Below are 22,500 nucleotides of genomic sequence, written 5' to 3'. Positions count from 1 at the left end.
TCTTCCTTTAAATTAAAAAAAATGGGGGAGATAATTTTCATGATTAAATCTATTCTTTTGAGCTCATCAACTCATTCCTAGATCTGTACTCCAGGGAGAATAATTGGTTACTTAGCTGTTTCCCAAGTGATTTGACCTTTATTCTTGTGGCTAAATGGGACTCTCTCTTCCAGTGTCGAATTAGCCACAAAACTCTGGAAGGCCCTTTTAGGCATTAAAATTAACCCAAAGGCCAGGAGTCAGGACTACTTAGAGTAACCGTTGTTTGATCCAGCTTTAAAGATGACAATGCATTCACCCTAAAAAAAAAAAAAGACCCTGAGGAATTTAAGTATAATCTTTCTTAACTAAACCAATGTTATCTGTGCAATATACTGGACTTCTCAATTTGCATTTCAACTATCAGCTCCATAAAGAAGATGCCTCATATTACTTCAACTTGGTGTAAAGAAAGTCAAAATTCTCACCAGACTGTTTTCCGTTTCTCAGGAAAAAAAGGACATTGTACCTAAATATATGTATGATGATTCCGTATAAGGAGGTTATTTATTTCCACAAGAGGACACTGAATCAGTCAAGGTAAACAATAATATTTTCCGGAAATTTCAAAGTCCCCATGGTCTTGGCAGGAATAAATTCCCAGCCAAGATTCTACACTGAAGGGAGGAATCATCTAAGCCGCAATTCCCACTGCAATGCTTTCAGACAACCTCCCTGATGCATTTTTAGACAATGATTCTTTCTATTTGTTGTAGCGAAACTCTAGACAGTCACAGAGAACCATCCATAAACCAGCGGACTTCTAAATCTTGCCTGCAATTGGGGAAGAATTGTGCAGGAAAGGAAGTCAACTGTAACATTCATCACATTTGGCCAAAATAAACTGGTCACTGGACAGGGATAAAATAATTTTTCAACTGTACTTGTTGGCTATTTATTACATTGAATAATGTATCCAGTGTATATTTATGGTTTGAGAAAGAATTTTTTTTACCCAAGTTATTTTTATATTAAAGAGAGAAAGTGCACCTATAGGATTCAACCTGGAGAACTTCACACAAATGTCTATTTTTATCTCAACTTGAATATCAGAACAACAGAATTACAGGTTTGGAAGGGACCTTAGAAGTCTAAGCTAGTTCTGCTCCAACCATCTGCCCCATACCATTTCAGACAAATAGCTATCTAGTCTCTTCTTGAAAGCCTCCAGTGATGGAGCACCTACAACTTCTGGAGGTAAGTCGTTCCTCTGTTTAATAGTTGTCACTGTCAGGAAATTTCTCCATACTTCTAGGTAGTTTCTCTCCTTGATTAGTTTCCATCCATTGCTTCCTGTCTTGCCTTCTGTTACTTTGGAAAATAAGGGGTTTTTTTGAGGCAGCCCTCAAAAATAACACTATTACATCAAAGTTGTTTCTTTCCTTTAGAAAGATAGTTGCTCTTTAAAAGTAGGTCAAGTACAGTGGTGGGTTTCAAAATGTTTTCGAACCTACTCTGTGGGTGTGGCCTCCTTTGTGGGAGTGGCTTGCCAGCCATGTGACCTGGTGGGAGTGGCTTGCTGGCCATGTGTTTCTTTCTTTCTTTCTTTCTTTCTTTCTTTCTTTCTTTCTTTCTTTCTTTCTTTCTTTCTCTTTCTCTCTCTCTCTCTCTCTCTTTCCTTCCTTTTGTCTCTCTGTCCCTTTTTCCTTTTTTCTTTCATCTCTCTCTCACACTTTTTCTCTTTTTTCTTTCTTTCTTTCTTTCTTTCTTTCTCTTTCTCTCTCTGTGTGAGTCTGTCTGTCTGTCTGTCTGTCTGTGTGTGTGTGTGTGTGTGTGTGTGTGTGTGTTTGTGAGTGGGTTTCAAAAATTTTTGGAACCTCTTCTGTAGGTATGGCCTGCTTTCCGGGTCCACTGGTGGAACCTCTTCTAACCGGTCGGTAGATTTGACGAACCGGTTCTACCGAACTGGTGCGAACTGGTAGGAACCCACCTCTGGTCAAGTACCAATGATTTTTGCATGCAACTTGCTTGAAAATTAGATCTCGCAGCATTAAAATCCTTATGAGATCTGCTCCAAGAAAGTTCATGTTTTGAACTTTCATTATAGGAGAGCAGGCTGAACTGGAAGGCGGGGTTGAACATGCCATCAGTCTGGAGTCATTGCATTGCCTCAAGAGACTCAAGTCCAGCCCTCCACCACGAATTCTGTTGACTCTTATCTAGCATCTATTTAGCTTTGACTGTTAGTTAACCAGATTCTTGTGATAATAAACTCTTCAGTCAATCAACCAGAATAGACCTGGAAGGAACCTTGGGTGACTTCTAGTCCAACCTCCTGCTCAAAAAGGAGATCCTACACCATTTCAGACAGGTGACTGACAGACTGACAGGTGACTGTCTGATATCACCTCCAGTGATGAAGCACTCACAACTTCTCAAGGCAAGCTTGTTCCACTGGTTAATTATCCTGTTAGGAAGTTTCTCCTTAATTCCAGGTTGCCTCTTTCCTTGAATGATTTCCATCCTTCTTGTTATTCTTCTTGTTCTACTTCTTTGTCATCAATCCACCAGAATAGAGCTGGAAGGGACCTTGGAAGTCTTCTAGTCCAAGCCCCCCTGTTCAAGCAGGAAACCCTATACCAGTGTTGGTGAACCTTTTCGGCACAGAATGCCAAAACGGGAGCATGTGTGCATGCACAGGGGGATACCAGAAACCAGAATAGCAGTTTCCTGGAGCACATGCACGCCCTGGGAGGCTGAGCTTCCGGTTTCCAGCATGCACATGAATGCCATGGAGCTGTTCTTCTGGCTTCCAGAGCTCCCGCTTGTACGATAACCAGTACGATAACCAATGGCCCTATACCATTTCTGGCAAGTGACTGTCCAGTCTTTTCTTGACAACCTCCAGTGATGAAGCACCCACAACTTCTCAAGGCAAGCTGTTCCACTGGTTAATTGTCCTGTTAGGAAGTTTCTCCTTAATTCCAGGTTGCTTCTACTTCTTTGTCGTCAATCAGAATAGAGCTGGAAGGGACCTTGGAAGTCTTCTAGTCCACCCTCCTGCTCAAGCAGGAGACCCTATACCATTTCAGACAAGTCACTGTCCCAACGTTTCTTAAAAATCTCCACTGATTGAGCACCTGCAACTTCTGATGGCAAGCTGTCCCACTGGTTACCGTATTTTTTTTTGCTGCATCAGACACATTTATTTCCCTTCCAAAATGGGTGGAAATGTTTGCATATCTTAGAGACATGAGCCGAGGTGGCGCAGTGGTTAGGGTGCAGTACTGCAGGCCACTTCAGCTGACTGTTATCTGCGGTTCAAATCTCACTGGCTCAAGGTTGACTCAGCCTTCCATCCGTCCGAGGTGGGTGAAATGAGGACCCAGACTGTGGGGGCAGTATGCTGACTCTGTAAACCGCTTAGAGAGGGCTGAAAGCCCTATGAAGTGGTATATAAGTCTAACTGCTATTGCTATTGCTATTATGGAGCCAATATGGGTAACAGGCAGCAGCGTTGAACAGTGGCAGCAATCCCTGCCACCTGGAACAGCTGATCATTGGTATTCTGGGAGGCCAATCCAACTGCCGATCAGCTGCTTCTGCAGAGAAAGCTCCAGCATTCCCAGGCGGAGACAGCAGACACGGAGGAGGCAGCTGACCAGGCTGTTTGCTGTTTGCTGCAAGGACAATAGCCAGATGAATACCGGATGGACACTGCGAAGCAGAGGCAGATTTTTTTCTCTTGTTTTCCTCCTCTAAACCTAGGCCAGGAGTGTCTTATGGAGCAAAAAATACAATAATTGTCCTCACTGTTAGGACATTTCTCCTTAGTTAAAGGTTCTTTGTGCCTGACAACTATGTATCTATCCAATTTATGATAATTTTCAAAGAACTTTGTCAGATATTGCCAGGTAGACTATTTCTTAAGGTCAACCATGTCCTTAATCTACCTAAATTAGACATTTTGAATGGAGGAGAAGAGAAATGGCAATTTCCCCTTGTCATTGTTTTTTCAATAAGTATGACTCATTGGTTGGTTCATTTTCTCAAGAAAAAAACACTAATATTAGATTTAGATATTAATATAAGATAAAGATTCCCCCGCAAATGTGTGCTAGTTGTTTCCAGCTCTAGGGGGCGGTGCTCATCTCCATTTCTAAGCCGAAGAGCTAGTGCTGTCTGAAGATGTCTCCATTGTCATGTGGCCGGCATGACTCAATGCCAAAGTAACATGGAGGGTCAAAGCACCAAAGTGGTCCCTATTTTATTACTTGCATTTTTTACATGCTTTCAAACTGCTAGGTTGGCAGAAGCTGGGACAAGTAACGGGAGCTCACCCCATTAGGCTGTGCTAAGGATTCGAACCTCTGAACTACTGACCTTCTGATCGACAAGTTCAACATCTTAGCTTCAAAACAAATGAAAACTTCACAGTCACCCTGTGACTTAAGATCATTATTTTATGTCCTACATTCTCGATTGATGGTTAATAAATCTTAGTGTTCTTCTCCATGGCAACTCTTTTGAGCACTGGAAGAGCACTATTGTGCCTTCCTTCAGATATATCTTTTTAAGGATAAACATCCCTCTTGAAATTTGCTTCCCGTATGCCGATCATCTTTGTTCCCTCGCATCATTCTTATAATGTTAATCTCTAACTTGGCACAATACTGAAAATGGAGCCCGATGGTGAAATTTGTTTCATCTTGAACATCGGCTGAGTTGTTTTAAGAGTGCCATTTCCATTGATACCTCCAGTACTTTAAGGAACGAATAGTTCTCCAGGGCTCACGGGTAGCGCTACATTGCTAATTACTGCTTGTCAACGTGAGTCTGGATTGGTTCGCATAGCATGTTGAGCTGTAAACCAGATTGGCTGGATCCACATATTGGTGGCTAATCCATTTGTAGTTTTAACTATTGTCACATGTAGGAGCTGCGGTGGTGCAGTGGTTAGAGTGCAGTACTTCAGGCTACTCCGGCTGCCTGCCGGCTGCCTGCAATTTGGCAGTTCGAATCTCACCAGGCTCAAGGTTGACTCAGCCTTTCATCCTACTGAGGTGGGTAAATAAGGACCCAGACTGGCAAGAAGCTGACTCTGTAAACTGCTTAGAGAAGGCTCTAAAGCACTGTAAAGTGGTATATAAGTCTGCTATTGCTATATTCCTTCCTTCCTTCCTTCTTTCCTTCCTTCCTTCCCAGTTGTTAATATGCAGTATTGCACACTAACTCTGTCCACAGCCTGGAGTTCAATCCTGACTACCTCAAGGTTGACTCAGCCTTCCATCCTTCCGAGGTGGGTAAAATGAGGACTCAGATTGTTGTGGGCAAGAGTCTGACTCTGTAAACCGCTTAGAGAGGTGAAAGGACTGTGAAGCGGTACATAAGTGCTATTGCTATATGGATCTCTGTTTCTCATGGCATTAATCATGGTTAACCAACCATACACCTTCTTAACCAAAGCCTAACAGTTGACATTATCCCCGAATGTGATGTGTGTATTTTATAGCAACTGGAAATCTGTTTATTGTTGTTGTTGTTGTTGTTGTTGTTGTTTTTTAGAAACCAGGTAGAGCAACATTTTGTCTTCTATTTAGATTATCCGGGTCACTCCACGCTGCCCCTGTTTGTGGGAGAGTTTGATTGCTTTATCCAATTCTTTGGGAAGAAATGACAAGTAGGTTAGCTGAGACTTCATGGCTGCATAGAAATTTGGATTCAGGTCAATCCTTTCCCACAAATTGACATTCAAGTCATATCCCAAGTCCAAGAAGGCTAAAGATTTTCTGGGATCTAATTAATTCTTTCTGGTTTCCATTTGCAACTCAGTACTATTTCCTTCCAAACCTACATATTATGTGATACTGAGTGGCTGCTCAACTATCAAAACCTCAAATGCTAACATTTTTTAAAAAAATGAAACACACACACACAGAGACACTTATGTTTTCTTAAATCATTATACAACTTTATAAAAGGAATGGGGTTTTTCTTTTTAACAGAACGTTCTTACCACGGGGATATTCTTAGAATTGTAATATGGGGACAAAGAAACACCCTTTTCCATTATCCCTAAACCAACAGCTCAATATAAGGAAATTGGTGACAATTTGGTATTCAACTCAGAATTGTTTAAGATGGGGAAATGCTGACCAGCATTTAAAAGTCCACATAAGATACAAAGTGTTTTTGCATGTGCAAAAAAAAAGTGAAGTTTAACTTGTTGTTGTTGTTAGTTGCAAAGTTTGTGTCCGACCCTTCGCAACCCCATGGACAATGTTCCTCCAGGCCTTCCTGTCCTCTACCATCCTCTGGAGTCCATTTAAACTCACGCCGGCTGCTTCAGTGACTCCATCCAGCCATCTCATTCTCTGTCATCTCCTTCTTCTTTTGCCTCCATCGTTCCCAGCATGAGGCTCTTCTCCAGGGAGTCCTTCCTTCTCATTACGTGGCCAAAGCATTTGAGTTTCCTCTTCAGGATCTGGCTTTCTAAAGAGCAGTCAGGGTTGATCTCCTCTAGGACTGACCGGATTGATCACCTTGCAGTCCAAGGGACTCACAGGAGTCTTCTCCAGCACCATAGTTCAAAGGCCTCCATTCTTTGGCGCTCAGCCTTTCTGTGGTCGAACCTTCACAGCCATCCATTGCAACTGAGAAAACCACAGCCTTGACTATACACACTTTTGTTGGCAGGATGATGTCTCTGCTTTTTAATACATTGTCTAAATTTGCTTTCCTCCCCAGGAACAATCATCTTTTAATTTCTTGGCTGCAATCCCCAGGAAAATAAAATCTGTCACTACCTCCATTTCTTCCCCATCTATTTGCTAGGAATTGAGAGGGCCAGATGCCATGATTTTAGTTTTCTTAATGTTGAGTTTCAAGCCAACTTTTGCACTCTCCTCCTTCACCTGCATCAAGAGGCTCTTTCGTTCCTCTTCACTTTCTGCCATTAGAGTGGTATCATCTGCATATCTGAGGTTGTTGATATTTCTCCCGGCAATCTTAATTCCAACTTTTGATTCATCTAGCCCCGCCTTTCTCATGATGTACTCTGTGTATAAGTTAAATAGGCAGGGTGACAGTATATAGCCTTGTCTGACTCCTTTCCCAATTTTGATCCAATCATTGGTTCCATGTCCAGTTCTCACTGTTGCTTATTGACCCACATATAGGTTTCTCAAGAGACAAATAAGATGGTCTGGTACTCCCATCTCTTTAAGAACTTGCCACAATTTGTTGTGATCCACACAATCAAAGGCTTTAGTACAGTCAATGAAGTTTAACTAAGTAAGACAAAAAACATATGTTAGAAATGGACCCATTGTACGATGTATTACAACCCGCACAATGTGCTTATGTCCTCCTGAAGGACAGATTCAACAATGGCTGTTGAATAATTATTTTCTCTGTACCTTTTAGCCTTCTTTTTACTCCTTGAGCATGGTAAAGAAGCTGGTTTAGTTGTGACACATGACATTTCAATGCAAGCCAATAGAACTATATCTTTTCCAGTGTAGATTGAGAGTATCTTGGCGATGTTTTGACGAGGGTCCCACTCGCCATCTTGTGTTTATGTGTGTGGTGTGTATGTGTGTGTGTGTATATGTATGTATGTGTGTGTATGTGTGTGTGTGTTTGTGTGTATGTGTATGCTTCCTCCCATATTTGGGCATACCAGGGGTTGTGACACAAAATACATACCTATTTCCCTGGCTCAGCTGAGGAGAACCTGTGGCTTAGTGGCTAACACAACTGCCTAATATGTAATACAGCACAGGTTCAAATCCCAGTAAGGGTATGGCTAGCTGATGAGAGCTAAATAGCTTGAAATAGATCTATACTAGTCCCCCTTTATTTATTATCAGTATGTGCACACGCGCGCACGCACACACACACACACACACATAGTTCAAGGAAAATGCAACCTTGAATTTTTCAGAAAAACGAGGACACAAGACAAGGTCTGTTTGGGAGGAGTTCATTTAACAAAAGAAATCTCCTAAGGCCAAGTTAAGATGTCAGGCTTCTAATTAAAAACACACACACACACAAATAAATCCCTGACATTCAATGCTCAAAGTAGATTTTGGAGCATTGTATTGTCATGCCAAAGGATGTAGTTCAGCTGCTTCTGTTCATGCTTTGTTAAAAGTGGGACGGCGAATCAAAGATGGGCTTAGGAACAAAGAATGAAATTACATGAAAATATTTCTCTCTCTCACACACACACAACACATGGTTTTGTTTTAATCAAGAAAGGAAATTTTAATGCCCCGGTATGACTTTTGAGTTGCTGGATATTAAGCTCTCCATAGCAACTGTAGCAGCAGAGCAGAAAATAAAAACATAGGCTGTGGCACCAATTCAGCAATGGGTGCTAAAATTATCTGAGTATAAAAAACTTTGGTGGGATGCGGCGGCTCGGTGGCTAAGACGCTGAGCTTGTTAATCAGAAAGGTCAGCAGTTCAGCGGTTTGAGTCCCTAGCGCCATGTAATGGAGTGTGGTCCTGTTACTTGTCCCAGATTCCTTCCTTTCCTTCCTTCCTCCTTTCCTTCCTTCCTTTCTTTGTCCCTCCCTCCCTTCCTATTTCCTTCCTTCCTTTCATCATCTCCCCCCTCCCTTCCTCTCTCTCCTTCCCTCCCGTTCTTCCTTTCATCAGCCTTCCCTTCCTTCCTTCCAATTTCCTTCCTCCATTCATCATACATCCTTCCCTTCCCCTCTTCCTTCCTTCCTTCCCTCCCTTTTCCTTTCATCAGCCTTCCCTTCCTTCCTTCCTTCCTTCTTCCTTCCAATTTACTTCCTTCCATTCATCATCCCTCTCTCCCACCCTCCTTCCTTCCTTCTTCCCCATTGCATTCCATCCATCCATCCATTGTTTACTGGTTCAATAACTGTCTTGTTGAGAATTCCAGCTCCCTATATCATGAGTCTTATCACTTTCAGAAATGAAATTCATGAAGATTTAAATGGTGAACTGAAGGACATACTGTCAAAAGCATTCGCTGCCTTTCATGTTATCAGAAACAATGGTGGTGGGGGGGAAGTGTACTGGAGCAGGAGGGATGCTTTCTAATCTATCTGAGTTTATGCCATCATAAACGTATCAGTCTTTAAAGTGTCACAAGAATCCTTGCAGCTGATGTTAAGGTGACTCATAGTTCACATGCTTTAATCGACAACCCTGCATTAAAACAGGCTGCAGAGAAAGCAGAACAATTGCTGCATCTCCTCTTGGCATCTGGGGATGCAAATGTATCAACGTATCTATCAACATTATATCCTGCCTTCCCTTTAGGAAATTCAAGTATCATATTTTAGTTCCACAACAATCTTGTAAAAGAGATTGGGGGGGGGGGAGTAGCAAGAACACAATTTTGAGTTCTAAGAAAAGGTTCTATATCAGAAAGGAAACTTCCGTGATATTTGGTTATTAAACAAGGGCACCTTACTGATCTCCCAGTTACGTTACCTGGGTCTTCCCATATTTACCACTATAAGACGCACCAGAGTATAAGACGCACCAGGATTTTGAAGAGGTAAATTTAAAAAAAAGTTTTTGTACTCTGCAGGACTCCAAAACCCTCTGCACTTCCCCCACCTTTTTTTTGCAAAAAAAACAGGGCATACATAAATTTTGGGAGGCTTGTAGAGTGCTCCCGGAGGCTGAGGGGGCAAAAACGAGCAAAAAAACAGCTTGTTTTCACTCGTTTTTGTCCTCTCAAGTCCCCGGGAGCACTTTTCAGGCCTCCCAAAGTCTCTGCGCATCTATTTTGCAAAAAAACAGGATGCATTGGGTGGGGTTTCAGGAGGCCAAAAATGCTGTATTCAGTGTATAAGACACACCCAGATTTTCACCCCCTTTTTTTTTGGGTAGGGGGAAGGTGCATTTTATACCCCCAAAATATGGTAGTTCAGCACCTTAACTCAGGGAATGTCAAATTTTAAGACTTGCTGATTTCAACTTCAGAATCCTCCAGCCAGCATTAACTACCAGAGGGGCTTTGGAGAGCATTATGGAGAATAATTATCCAGGAGGTCTTTGCATTCTGGAAGTATGCAAATAGCTAAATAAAGTTTCCTGTATCCTAGATGGACCCCCCTGGAACGGGGAAGGACAGGGGACAAAGCTGAATTTATTTTGGATAGTGAGTGATGAAGAAAGAAAAAAGGAAAAAAAATGAGAGAGAACAAGAATGTGAGGGTTGTAAATTCAGCCCTGTGTTTGATGAGGGGTGAATCGTGGGTTTTCCTTGGAGTATACCTTATGATTAAGTAAAATAAACCCGAGGTAGATTCTAAGAAACATAGCAATAGCAATAGCAATAGCAGTTAGACTTATATACCACTTCATAGGGCTTTCAGCCCTCTCTAAGTGGTTTACAAGAGTCAGCATATTGCCCCCACAGTCTGGGTCCTCATTTCACCCACCTCGGAAGGATGGAAGGCTGAGTCAACCTTGAGCCGGTGAGATTAGAACCGCTGAACTGCAGATAACAGTCAGCTGAAGTGGCCTGCAGTACTGCACGCTAACCACCTGCGCCACCTCGGCTCTATATTTTTATTGTAACAATAAATAACAAACAAAACTTACTGGCTAATAACTACATTCTGGTAAAGTTCCTAGCCTACCTCCTCGTGGCAGGCAAAACAGAAAGAGAAAGAAGAAGGCAAAAGGACATGTGTAGTAGGCTTACAGAGAAGAATCAGCCTACCGTATGTCTTAGAATATAAGCTCAGCTGGCAAAACAAAAAAGAAACATCGTGACAAGGAGTAGAATGTATCTCAATCTAAGGACTTGTACTTTTCACCTGCCAGTAGAAGTCAAAGAGAGACGTGGTTAGGCACAATTCTTCTTTGAATACTCAAACATAATAACAGAGCTGGAAAGGGACCTTGAAGGCCCCTGGTGGTCCCTGAGAAAATGTTGGTGGTCCAGAGAAAAAAATATTTGCATTATTTATATTGCACTAAATCAGGGGTTCTCAAACTATTGCCCCTGTGACGGATACTTGCAATGAACATTTGTATTGCTGCAGAGAGTCTCCCCCTTCGGGGAGCAGGAGAGAACTTGAGGTCTGCTTCACCTCCTGGTGTGGGGCTTTGGGCAAAGGATGGAGGGAAGTACCACCAGTGGCGAAGAGCTGGAGGTCCTTGTTCCAGAGGGACTGCAACAGTGGTGGGATTCAAATAATTTAACAACCGGTTCTTTGCCATAATGACCAGCTGGGTAGGCATAGCTCAGTGGTCATGTGACAATGTGGCTTTGGCCAACTCACGTCGATGGGCGCTTCGCCTTAGCTGTTACAATGTCATAAGAGTTAACCGGAGAGGCAGTTTCTGTAAGCAGGGCAATAAAGATTAAGCTAGAAACAGCACCAGAATGTTTCCTTCCTGCCTTCCTTACAGGATTAGCCCTGAAAAATGGGAAAAAAATAAAATAAGATTTCTTCCAACAACGGTTCTCCGAAACTGCTTAGAAAGTTACGAAGCGGTTCTCCCGAATAGGTGTGAACCGGCTGAATCCCATCACTGGACTGCATCATGGCCTGGAATTGGCTGACCATCTCATCCTGCTGAGCCTCCAGATGCCGGTACCTGGCCTTACACTCTTACAGGTCTTCCCTCTGCTTGGAAAGCCTATGCCAAGGAACACCAGTTGGTGACTGCTTGAGCAGGGGGTTGGGCTAGAAGACCTCCAAGGTTCCTTCCAACTCTGGCTGGTAGAGACCTTCCAGGAGCCAAGTTGAGCCTGGTCCTTCCAGAGCCTGGAATTCACAGCCAACATTGCTGTGGAGCCGAGGTGGCGCAGTGGGTAGAGTGCAGTACTGCAGGCCACTTCAGCTGACAGCTAGTTCAGCAGTTCGGCGGTTCAAATCTCACCAGCTCAGGGTTGACTCAGCCTTCCATCCTTCCGAGGTGGGTGAAATGAGGACCCAGATTGTGGGGGCGATATGCTGACTCTGTAAACTACTTAGAGAGGGCTGAAAGCCCTATGAAGTGGTATATAAGTCTAACAGCTATTGCTATTGCTATTGCTATACTATTGCCTCTGCTGTGAACTGCCTAAGGATCTTTTTGGTTCAAAGCAGTTTAGAAAACTTACAAATAAAGAAAAGAAATGAAACCACTGGAGGTTGTTTTTAAGGAGAGACTGGACAGCATTGTCTCCAGAATAGTATAGCATCCCCTGCCTTGAGCAGGGGGTTGGATTAAAAAAACCTCCCTTCCAACTCCTGCTATTCTGTTACTTTGTCATTCAATTCACCCTCCCTTCTGTCTGCTCAGTTTCTCCAAAAATGCTACCAAACAGTGCCCCCTTCTGGCAAGATGAAGCATCAGCCGCAACAGGGTCTGCACGTAATCGCTTACATTTCTACACCCCCCCCCCCGCTGCATATATTTTCATTTAAAAAAAAACCTGCTTGCCTCAAGATGAGTTCTTAAAAAGCAAAGAGCCTTTCACACCATTACGGGCTGTCATATTAATGATGATAGAGTCATAATATGGAATAGGAATGTGGATTGCCGGCATCCTGCCTTTCTCTTTGGCCCCAACACCCCCCCCCCCCAAGTTTGATTAAAGCAAAAGAAGGGTAAAAAGGCTGTGTGTGAAAGTAACAGATAAGTAAGTATACAGAGTTACCCTAAGCAAAGAGCAAAGTGCTGAGGTGGTACGAAGGGGTGGGAAGAGGGGGCTGCAACTAAGACCCAAAGACATAAGTTATGAACCAAATGCAAAGTTATTTTTCCAATTGCAAAGGAAAATAGAATAGAATAAATAACAGAGTTGGAAGGGACCTTGGAGGTCTTCTAGTCCAACCCCTGCTCAGGCAGGAAACCTACACCACTTCAGACAAATGGTTATCCAACATCTTCTTAAAAACTTCCAGTGTTGGAGCATTTACAACTTCTGGAGGCAAGTTGTTCCACTGATTAATTGTTCTTAACTGTCAGGAAATTTCTCCTAATTCTAAGTTGCTTCTCTCCTTTATTAGTTTCCATCCATTGCTTCTTGTCCTACCTTATGGTGCTTTGGAGAATACTTGACTCCCTCTTCCTTGTGGCAACCCCACAGATATTGGAACACTGCATCATATCACCCCTCGTCCTTCTTTAGATGATCTTTCTTTAAATTAGATGGTGTGGATTATTAAAAGTTCTCTGGCCTTCCATAACTCATTAACAAAATCAAATCTGGGCTTATAAAATATCACCTAACACATGATCATTCTTGTAAGATGGCCTTTGGACATGTTGCCGTATATAATATGAAACTAAAAACTAAGGTTGTTTGCCTAAATGTATCACAGCTGCACTAATGCAAAATTATTGGTCCCCCCCTTTTTTATTTTTGGGTTGGAAAATCAGCAAAGGGATGAAGAAACACAGTGATGATAACATATTGGAAGAAAGGATAGGCAGAATCTCACTTCCATGCACTACCCTCATAGGTGGGTTCCTACCAGTTCGCACCTATTCGGTAGAACCGGTCGTCAAATCTACCAAACCGGTTAGAAGAGGTTCCACAGTGGACCCGGAAAGCAGGCCACACCTACAGAAGAGGTTCCAAACTTTTTTGAAACCCACCACTGGTCCTTGGATATGATTATTCTACACTATCATGCTCATATTTATAAAACTCAATGCCTCTGTGAAAGGTGAGGATGACTACTGAGTTTGTGGTGCAATCAGAACATTGTGTGTGTTGAAGTTGTTTTAACGCAAACAAAGATGCCTTTTAAAAAACAAGTTTACATCTTATTCTTATGCATGCCAGTGCTGTGTGTGAGGTAATTTAAGGTGGTTCTGACAAGTGTCGTCGGCATCTTCATATCCGGTCACATGGGCGGCAAGCCACTCCCATCCGGTCACATGGGCAGCAAGCCACTCCCACAAAGGAGGCCACACCCACAGAGTAGGTTCAACAATTTTTGAAACCCACCACTGACTACCCTTAAGTAATTCCAAATAACTTTTCAAAGCCAAGGAAGACCCTTTACTAACTTCAGACTACATTTCTAAACCCATTAGGGGTTTGTGGATTAAATGATCAAACTTTTTTTTTAAGGCCAAGAAGCTCTTCTTTTTTCAATTGATAAGCACTTTCTAAAACTTGTTTTGGGAAGTGTCTCCACACTGATGTTGAAGAGATGCGTGCTTCCATTTTCAAAAGCTTGCTAATTTCATGCCAGCATTAAAGACACGTCTTTAGAAGCTACATTTTAGATCAAAATAGATCAACTGAGAAAGCAATTCAGACTTCCCCAAGCAAATAGGCAAGGGGAATTGATGGAGGTCAACAAAACGCAATTGAAGTTTGCTTTGAAATGCTATCAATTTCCAAACTTCTTCACAGTGGAGAAAATGCATCTGTTAATTATGGATTTTTCTGCCAAAGACATAACGTGCTGATAGAGTTGGTGTGGATTAAATTCATCACCATGACAGCATTAAAAGGCTCAGATGAATACAGTATACATGCTTTCTGTCTCTCATTCACTCTCTCTTTCTCTCAGACATTTTTGCTGCTTCTGTCAGAACCTGAAGTGTTTGTACTTATTCCTCAATTTACTTTGATCATCTTTGTTGAGATACAGCAAATAAACATTGCTATTAGATGCAAAAGCAATTGTATTGAAAGTACTTGACTCGTGCTGGCTACCTTCAGCTTGCCAAAATAAACCAAGCCTCAACTATTTCTTTCCCATTTTTTTGTCTTCACAAATACTGCATGCTTCACCAATGCTCCTGATCAGTAAATGAATAAGAACGCTCCAACAGTATTTAGACATGGTTCCAAGAAAAGGCAGACCAAATAACAATAGCACATAGACTTATATACCACTTCACAGTGCTTTACAGCCCTCTCTAAGTGATTTATAGAATTAGCATATTGCCCCAACAATCTGGGTCCTCATTTTACTGACCTCGGAAGGATGGAAGGCCGAGTCAACTTTGAGCCCTGTCAGAATCGAACTAGCCTGCAATACTTCATTCTGACCACTGCGCCACCATGGTTCTTATACAAGCCATTAATTTGGAGACAAACTTGGCCAATCATTAGCACTTTGAGAATGAATGAAGACTGGTTTCTCATCACATTTTATTATATCATATGTGTATTTGCAAGCTATACTGCAATCTATATGGCACATCTGCAAAACCACCTTTCCCTAAGGACAACTACCCATTGTAATAGATCAGATAGGGTGGACATTCTCCTAGTCCCTTCCCTTAAATATGTCTGTCTTACGGGAAGTGTGCCTTCCCTGTGGCATCCCCTCATGTTCTTTTGATGTTTGGCAGGGCCCCAGCCTCTTAGTTTTCCCAAAAACACTTCAGACCTGAGTTTCCTCCCAAAGTGTTGAGATAGGGTGAGGTGGATAGGAGGATTTAATGATGGACTGAAACATGGAAGCTCGGTGCCAGGTTTTAGATAGTTATGGTTTTAATAGATGGATGCATTGTTGTTAGTCACTAAGTTTTGTCTAACCCATCGCGACCCCATGGACAATGGTCCTCCAGGCCTTCCTGTCCTCTACCATCCCCAAAGTCCATTTAAACTCAAACCAACTGCTTTAGTGACTCCATCCAGCCATCTCATTCTCTGTCATCCTCTTCTTCTTTTGCACTCAGTCTTTCCCACCATTAGGCTTTTCTCCAGGGAGTCCTTCCTTCTCACTAGGTGGCCAAAGTATTTGAGTTTCATCTTCAGGATCTGGCCTTCTAAAGAACAGTCAGGGTTGATCTCCTCTAGGACTGACCGGTTGGATCACCTTGCAGTCCAAGGGATTCGCAGGAGTCTTCTCCAGCACCAGAATTCAAAGGCCTCCATTCTTTGGCACTCAGCCTTCCTTGTGGTCCAACTTTCATAGCCATATATTGCAACTGGGAAGACCATAGTCTTAACTATACACACTTTTTGGCAGGGTGATGTCTCTGCTTTTTAGTATGCTGTCTAGATTTGCCATAGCTTTCTTCCCCAGGAGCAAGCATCTTTTAGGTTCTGGCTGTAGTTGCCATCTGCGGTGATCTTGGAGCCCAGGAAAATAAAATCTGTCACTATCTCCATTTCTTCCTCATCTGTTTGCCAGGGATTGATAGATGCATTTAGTTGTTTATTACTGATGGCTGTTCTAATTGTTGATTGGGAGCTAACAGTTGGATAAGAAATGGGTGAGTCCATAAATGTTTTAAATAAATAATACTGTAGATAATATGTGTTCCCAAGTCCATCCATCTGAGCAACTGTGGATCTCTGAAAGCCTAAGTAATTTCTTTGAAAATGAATCCCTTTTGACAAAGAAATGGTAGCTGATCTATCACAAAATTGTGAGAAATGACTTACCAAGCCCATTGAGTGTTTTAGATTTAGCTTTGTTTGTAGTAGTACAGTGTAACCTTTATTGTCATTGTACATCATGTATACAACAAAATTGCTTTTAGCCTCATTGGTGCAATTCATGACAAAAAATACAAACAACATAAATAGTATAAAGAATAACCCCTATGCAAGTAATTAGGAAAAAAAAAAGAAAGAAAAAAAAGAAAGAAAAAGAAATTTGTTAGGCATATACATCACATCTCACTTTCCACCTGAAGCATTCCTGGCACTCTATTCTTACAAGTTTTCTTACAATTATCAGCAACTTTGTGGCTTAAGTTGAGCTCAGTGAAAATGAATGTGCTGAAATTAGAACAATTAACAATGAAATGATTCCATTAAAGGAAAACGTTTGCAGCTCAGGGTTGAAATGAGGGGTCCTTGGTGCTCTCTTCTTTTCTTGCATCCCTAGCATTGATGATGTTACCTAGTTTGGATAATGAAACATTTGCAAGAAAAGAAGCAAGCTCGGAAAACACCAAATGTCAATTAAATGATTGGTTAGAACAATTAACGAGGGGAATGAACTACCTCCCAAAAAATAGCAGTTAGACTTATATACCGCTTCATAGGGCTTTCAGCCCTCTCTAAGCGGTTTACAGAGTCAGCATATCGCCCCCACAGTCTGGGTCCTCATTTCACCCACCTCGGAAGGATGGAAGGCTGAGTCAACCTTGAGCCGGTGAGATTAGAACCGCTGAACTGCAGATAACAGTCAGCTGAAGTGGCCTGCAGTACTGCACCCTAACCACTGCGCCACCTCGGCTCGGTTTTGGGGTAAAATTTTCTTGAAATTGTATAGGGTTTTCCTGCCTGAGCAGGTGGTTGGACTGGAAGACCTCCAAGGTCCCTTCCAACTTAGCTCTTCTGTTATTTAAATTCTTCATTTTGACATGGATTGCAACTGTAATCCACTTTTCAGAACTTCTCAGGGACAAGAGAAAGCTTCATCTTCTAGATTGGTTTCTAGCTCAAAGACATGACTAGAAGGGAATCTGACTGACTGATGTTCATCCATCATGTTCGAAGAGAACCTTGACATCTAACAGGTTGCGGGCTGTCCATGATGTGTCTGCAGGTGGCTGGTAAGGCCTATATGGGCACGAAATGTTCTGCCACAAGTCGGGGAGACATGTGTGGGCACCATTGGTGCAGCATTTGCAGCTTCGCTTTGCGGAGTGCTTGCCTCTCTTGTCCTTCGGTCCTCAAATCTCTGGCAGCCTTGGTGGATCAGTGTGTGCCGTGTTGCTCGGTCTTGGGAATCTACTTCTCATGGATGAAAATCTATTTTCATTTTTTTTAAAAAGACTATCTTTATCTGTAGAGATGTATATGCATATCACTCATTGAGTTGTCCATGCCTGAAGATGGAATTCAACCTAGCTTATGTCTTAAGCCCAGCTCAAGTTCCAGGTGAGTTTTGACTTCAGCTGTAATTACCCCACTCCCCAACAAAAAAGCAACACCATTTCTAACAAAGAGGGAAACAGACCTTCTCAGTGAGATGGGGAATCGGCCAGGAATTCAAATAGTGCAAGGGCAGCCAAGTAGAAGAAATGTGAAGTTTCAAGGCGGAAACATCCTGATTCAACAGATCCCGTTTTTTGAATCTTCAAACTCTTCAGTCTGACTTTTCACAACTGCAACATCCCATTTCAAGGTTGAGCTGTTCCAGTGAGGTGGGCATGAGATGATTCAGAGTCGTGATTTCATCCTCAAATTCATGGAGGGTCTCGGGTGTTGCCTTATATTTTGGGAGCCAAAAGGTATATTTGCACTTTATTACGGAATGCCTAGATTTTGGGGGTGAGGGAGAGAGAGGGGGAAGAAAGCAGTAAGCATTTCACTCAGGTAAAGGTTCCCCTTGCACATATGTGCTAGTTGTTCCCGACTCAAGGGGGCGGTGCTCATCTCTGTTTCAAAGCCAAGAGCCAGCGCTGTCCGAAGACGTCTCCGTGATCATGTGGCCGGCATGACTAAACACCGAAAGTGCACAGAACGCTTTTACCTTCCCATCAAAGGTGGTTTTATATTTTTCTACTTGCATTTTTACATGCTTTTGAACTGCTAGGTTGGCAGAAGCTGGGACAGGTTAACGGGAGCTCCCTCTGTTATGCAGCTCTAGGGATTCAACCCACCAAACTGCTGAGGTTTCTGATCAACAAGCTCAGCATCTTATCCACTGAGCCACCGTGTCCCTTATTTCACTCAGACAAATCTCCAATTGCGATTTAAACCAAAGTCAGAAAAAGCCTATGCTTTGGGAATTAGACCCCCCACCCCCAAACTCCTTGGACCGATTTAACATAGTGCCAAACTTGACTTGCATCCATAATAGTTTTACATTTGACGCTCCTTGTGTGGGCAGAATTTACATCTCTATCCATTAACCTTGTTTTGTAAGCCATGTTTTTGTTTTGTTTTTAATGGATGGTGGTGATTTTGTAAGCCTGCGCCATTTCTCCTCATTACAGAGATTCTAAATGATTTAAAGCTCACCCGTCATATCTCAGGGGAGTGCTAATGACACAAAAGCTCCAGAATGTAATTATCTCCATCCCCGCACAGCCCAAAGGAAAGAAACTTCTACAATTTTCACGTCTGAGTCAAATCTGAGAGAAATGAGAGTTCAGAAGTCCCAGATGAAGTTTCTTTGCTGGGCAGCCAAAGGGTATTCACTTTCATTAGAACAATCTCACTGTACAATCAGCTGAGTCAGTCTTTTGGTTTAGTAGATATAATGTAGATTATGCAAATCGGGGCCACACACATAGCAATTGACTTATGAATAAATGATAGGATAGGAATTTTAAAACAAAAACAAAAACAAAATCAGGCAGGGGTGAAATCCAGCAGTTTCTGGAGATCTGGTGGCAGGGATTTTGGATAGTTCAGAGAACCAGGAAATGCCACCTCTGGCTGGCACCAGAGTGGGGTGGAAATGGGGATTTTGCAGTATCCTTCCCCTGGAGTGGGGAGGGAATGGAGATTTTGCAGAATGCTTGCCCTGGAGTGGGGAGGGAATGGGGATTTTGCAATATCCTTCCCCTGGAGTGGTGAGGTAATGGGAATTTTGCAGTGTCCTTTCCTTGGAGTGGGGAGGGAATGGAGATTTTGCAGTATCCTTCCCCTGGAATGGGGTGGGAATGGAGATTTTGCAGTATCCTTCCCCTACCACGCCCACCAAGCTAACAAACCACCCACCACACCCACAGAACCGGTAGTAAAAAAATTGAATTTCACCACTGAAATCAGGCAATAAATCATTAGAATGGCTTTTTATTTTATTTACATATAAGTATATACATGATTTTGAATACATAAAATGGATACAATGAAAAGAAACATTATGGCAGGATGGGAGGCATGTTGGTGCCCTATGCAACACCCCTTACCACACCTCTTAGGAACGGGGTGGGTCGACAGTAGACAGTCTAGGTTCAAGTCTGGGGTTTGGGGAAGAAACCACAGAGTCAGATGTCAGGCGTTTCATATTTCCTAGGATACTTCATTTTTCTGGCAGAGGGCTTCCTACACATTCATGGCCTCCTGGTTTCTAACCCGTGGCACTTTATCCATTTCACCAAACTGGCTTACCATTTCTAAGTCTAGATAGTGCACAATGTGAAGTTAAACCAAGTGTCGTCTGGTTGATCAGCTACCCTCCTCCCTCTGCCCTGCATCAATATTGCATCAGCTTTGTGATTTATACGTGTGCCAATATGAATTTCAGGGTTACGAGTCATGGGTTTTCCTATGACAGGTCCTATTTATTTATTAATTTTGCCCACTCTGAGCAGCTCATATCGTGCGCCATCTCTCTGTTGGTCCACTCAGTGTCAAAAAGCTCTTGGAGTGAAGCAACCGACCATGTAAAGAGTAGATTACCTCCTGAATTGAGAAGCTCTAGAGGTATCCATGTAACCTATTCCCCCCCCCCCCCGCTCCTCACAGAGTGACAATGGCCAGCTCTGAAAGAGACAGCCCTCAGATAAATTATTCTGTAAGATTTAAGCCAAGACTCGGTGAAGATTCTCTGATGCAACTGTCTTGAGGACTACAATCATGGTTATGCATTCTGCTCTTACGAGAATATCTAAGCCGGTTTTACTATAGCCTCCGTGACTCCGGCGATGCCAAATGACTTTTATGTCATTTTCCTCCACCTATTAGCTCTGCAAGGAACAGTTTCCTACACAACGGTGGAAAGTCCCCCCCCCCCCGATTGTTACTTTACCTCCCATGAGTTAAATCTTGACTCATACAATTTTCATCTTCCAGAAGGCACTTTCATCCGTTCCGTTCATTTGATCAGTTGGATTTGACAGTTCTGTTACTGTATTAACTACCCTGGCAAAAACCGAACAACTACAAGACATCTAACGCACGTTACACCGATACATTCTCTCAGGGCTCCCAGCTTTTCCAAAACAATTGTTCTGCCGCCGGTTTAATACATCTCAGCCTGGGAGTTGAAATTTAAGCTGTTCCTCTTCTCTTCTATGTTTTATCACCAACAGTTCGCAGAGCAATTGAACTGGAAACCTAATTGTAGGGTAACAAGGGACTTCGGTGTGTTCAAGTGGATTAAAATAATAAATAAAAGAGGTTCTTCTTTTTAGTATGCCAGAGATTAATGGAAAGAACAATATTGGGGGGGGGGGGAAATATAATAATATGTTATGCTCAAGAATGAAATATAGAGGGGAAATAGTTTAGATATGATAATGAAGAAAAGGGAATAGGAAAGGATAAGTATAAAATTATAACAGGTCTGCGGTTATACTATCCCAAAATACACCAGTTTCAGAGTTGAAAAGTAACCATACAACGAAAGGAAAGGAAGGGAGGAGGAGAGGAGAAAAAGGGGAGAGAAAAAAGAAAGGAAGAAGAGAAGGAGAGAAGGATAGAAAGAGAAGAGAAAGGGTAGGAGCGTGAAGATGAAGAACGAGTAGGGAGAGGTAAGGAAGTGGAAAGGAAAGGAGGAGGAAGAAGGAAGTAGAGAAGGAAGGTGAAAAGAAAGAAAAAAATAAGGTGGTGATAATACAAAATAGGTGTATGGATGGTGAGAAAAGCAATCCAGAATATATATTTTAACTATTATTGGAAAACAATATGTAAAAGTGATAAAGAGAAATAAACAATCACTATGTGAATGTATCTTAACTATATATGTAGATAAAAAAAAAAACTTAAAAAAAATTAGAACAAATATGGGAAAAGAAATCGTAGCAGCAACATCTATACAACCATAGTTTTACTGATAGATTCCCTAATTCCCCCCAAACTCCAACAAAATTTAAACTTACCTGTTCCAGGCAGTGGAATGGCTTAATGGATTTTAAAACATGGCCTGCACTCCTAGTCAAAGTTTGCACTTTTCTGTCTAACAGGGATGAAATGTTACGAATCATAGTTTCAATTCCCTGCAGAATGAAAGTACAGTGATTGTTCTCTTCCTCTTATTCAGCCAGCTTCAGCTTTCTTAAGGCTGTCACGTTGGCAATTATAAGTCTTATTGGACTTCACTCCAGAATGCTGGTGGAGAATTCTGGAGTTGAACTCTACAAGTCTTAAATGCCAATAGGCTTTGGACACCCTCGCACTAAGGCAGAGGTGTCAAACTGAAGGCCTGCAGGCCAGATCCTGCTGGGTGCTTAGATCTGGCCCATGGGGCTCGACTGGAAATCACAAAGATTGGATTGGATTTATTGGATTTAGGACCAACCTGCGGTGCCTCTGCTAGTGAAAATGCCCCCCACACCCATTTTGGTCAGCAGAGTGCTGCAGGAGCCCATCCAGGCTGAAAATGGGGCTCGGGAGGGGCCACACGTGCCCCCTGTGCTCATTTTGGCTGGCAGAGTGTTGTAGTAGACACCATCCCGTCTGCCATCCCATCTACCCCCCCCCCCAACTGGCCCATGGAGGACAATGACAACACTGATCTGGTCCTCGAAGAAATCCAGTTTGACACCCCAGCTCTAAGGAATTGCTATAGAGATGCTGCTCTCTACATCAAAACACAGACTGGGTCGGATTCATACATGGTGCAAAGCTATAATACAATTTGTATAGATTTTGCTTGTGAGAATTCAGTTATTGGGCTCCAGTTTGTGGTTTAATGGTAT

The sequence above is a fragment of the Thamnophis elegans genome, chromosome 12 (genome assembly GCF_009769535.1).
Source record: "Thamnophis elegans isolate rThaEle1 chromosome 12, rThaEle1.pri, whole genome shotgun sequence".
Taxonomy (NCBI): domain Eukaryota; kingdom Metazoa; phylum Chordata; class Lepidosauria; order Squamata; family Colubridae; genus Thamnophis; species Thamnophis elegans.
Note: the sequence above shows the minus strand (reverse complement) of the source record.